This window comes from Schistocerca nitens, chromosome 2 (assembly GCF_023898315.1).
Source record: "Schistocerca nitens isolate TAMUIC-IGC-003100 chromosome 2, iqSchNite1.1, whole genome shotgun sequence".
Lineage (NCBI taxonomy): Eukaryota > Metazoa > Arthropoda > Insecta > Orthoptera > Acrididae > Schistocerca > Schistocerca nitens.
Window position 1 is genome coordinate 168387327 of NC_064615.1, and position 2641 is coordinate 168389967.

Consider the following 2641-nt stretch of genomic DNA (forward strand, 5'->3'; position numbering starts at 1 on the left):
TCACCACGTTATTTTGATTTTACATTGATGCTAATTTCTCTGGGTGTCTTAGTCAAATTGCAAATAGCGAGTCTTGATCTGTGAGAAACCATGACAGGAAGATAATCGCAGCGTTTGAAATCAGCCATTATACATGTATGCTGAAAATTAAGTGGGCTAATGAGGCAAGATGTGAGCATTGTTCGTAATCAGCGTTGAGAGGAATATGTGGAAACACTGACTACAATAAAGGGCAGGATGGTAGCGTACGTGTTAACTTCGATGGTACAAAAATAAGCCTCCGATAACTGCAGGGGAAGAATTAGGTCTGACAAATAATCGAGTGCTACGTGGAGGTTATGAGGTTAGCACAGGGGATGGAGGATTCGCTAGTGGCATCTAAGCTCTCAAGAGACTGGGGGAAAAATGTTTATCTGATGTAGATCCCACTTTGCAGTATATTCTGTACAAGTCATCACATGAAATATTCATAGGTATCTATCATTTTAAGTTTGTTTATTGTGTTTCATGTTTGTTATTAATTTTTATGGATGACATTTAGGTATGTCATTTGTCATCTACAGTTCAGCTTTTTCGCCAACAGCCTTGCCACAGTGGTAACACCGGTACCCATCATATCACCGAAGTTAAGCGCTGTAGGGCTGGGCTAGCACTTGGATGGGGGACCATCCGATCTGCCGAGCGCTATTGGCAAGCGGGGTGCACTCAGCCCTTGTGAGACAAACGGAGGAGCTACTTCACTGAGAAATAGCGGCTCCGGTCTCGGAAAATGACATAAGGCCGGGAGAGCGGTGTGCTAACCACATGCCCCTCCAAATCCGCATCCAGTGACGCCTGTGGGCTGAGGAAAACACGGCGGCCAGTCGATACCTTTGGGCCTTCATGGCCTGTGTGGGAGGAGTTTAGTTTTAGTTTCAGTTCAGTTTTTTTTCCTGACATTATGACCACCTGTTCAATTCAGTAATACTACAGTAGCGATTCTGCATGGCATGGATTAGAAAAGTCTTGCAAACTCTTCAGAGGTGTAAGGCACCGGGAGTATATGCTCTGGTACACGAATCCCGCGTACTACCAGCCGGTCGGTTGTTTGTTGACCGGAGCTGGCATCTGGTAGCATCCCAGATGTGTTCCATGGTATTGAGATCAGGCAAATGTAGAGACTATGATATCGAAGTGGTTTCACCGTCGTGGCTCCGACACCACTGTAACACGATTTCTGCCTTGTAACATGGATTGCTATCCTGCTGAAAGATGACATCGCCGTCCTGGAAGACATCAGGCATGAAGGGATGCAAGCGATCTGCTAAAAGGGATATTTAGTACACAGGTTTCATGTCTTCGATTTCAGATGTCATGGAATCCCAGATCAATATCCTCCACAACATAAAACTACTGCCCCAGGTCTGTGCCAGTGACGCAGTGCTTGTTTAGAACAGCTGATCGTCTGGATGATGAGGTATCCGGAAGCCACCATCGACCAAGTTCATTGTTCATCCGCCGACGAGAGACAGGAGAGACGTTTCCAATAACCCACAGTTCACTTTCGACGACTCAGCGTACACTGCAATCTTAAGCGACGATTTCGTTGGGAAAAACTGGAATGTGTAGGGATCATGTCCCGCATATTATCATGTATAAGGATCTACACAGAAGAGTGAGTTCCTGAGTCACTGGCACCTGCACCAGAACGTGCCGTCAAATCTGTCTTACACAAATGAAACGACACAATTTCAGAGAATTTACTGGTCTCATACAGATATTTACGATCGATAATTAGTTGCAATTCCAGAAAACATAGAGACTCGGCAAATGTGTTCCTGTGCACGGGGGAATTTTGAAGTAGACTAGGCCAGTAGTGAGAATTTGGATCGACGGGGGAGGAGTGCCTGGATAATCCGTGCACTTGTGTGAACCGCTGTGCTAAAGTGGCTTAGTGGCTGACGCACCTTCCTAGTAAGCAGAAGACCTGGGTTTGATTCCCGGCTTTGGTGCAACTTTTCACTCACCACTTTACTCTACATACATAAAATTGTATGGGATCAGTGATCTAAAACTGTGACATTTGATTAAAAACTGAAAAACTAAACTCCTCCCGAACAGGCCATGAAGGCCCAATGGTACCGACCGGCCGCCGAATCATCCTCAGTCTCACAAGAGCTGAGTGCACACCGCTTGCCAACAGATCTCGGCAGACCGGATGGTCACCCATCCAAGTGCTAGCCCAGCCCGACAGCGCTTAACTTCAGTGAACTGACGGGAACCGGTGTTACCACTGCGGCAAGGCCGTTGGCGTGACATTTGATTGCAAGATGAATTTATCGACCTGATGTTTACTACTTCGGAGCTTCTTAGTGCGAGGCTTGTATTAAAGTAAGTACCGTTTTGAATTTCCTCACTGCAGCACCGCGGTCGGCATTCGGCACATGCGCTCTTTGTACCGGACTGTTGGCAAGCCACAGACGTCATTATAGAGCCATTCGGCGTGACTGCGTTTGTTTGTATTTAAAATTCCTCCTCCGACTGAGAATACCTCCGACTGCGAAATACGCGCTGTGACTTGTTTTCTTAGTGCTAAAGGCGTGAAAGCGGCTGAAATTCATCGTCAGACCAGTGAAGTGTATTGAGAAACCATAATGAGAGG

General features: G+C 46.4%; 1 pseudogene; it reads right to left on the reverse strand.

Moving 5' to 3' along the window:
• Positions 1–2173: 2173 nt before the first annotated feature.
• Positions 2174–2291, reverse strand: LOC126238111 (5S ribosomal RNA; annotated as a pseudogene).
• Positions 2292–2641: the final 350 nt, after the last annotated feature.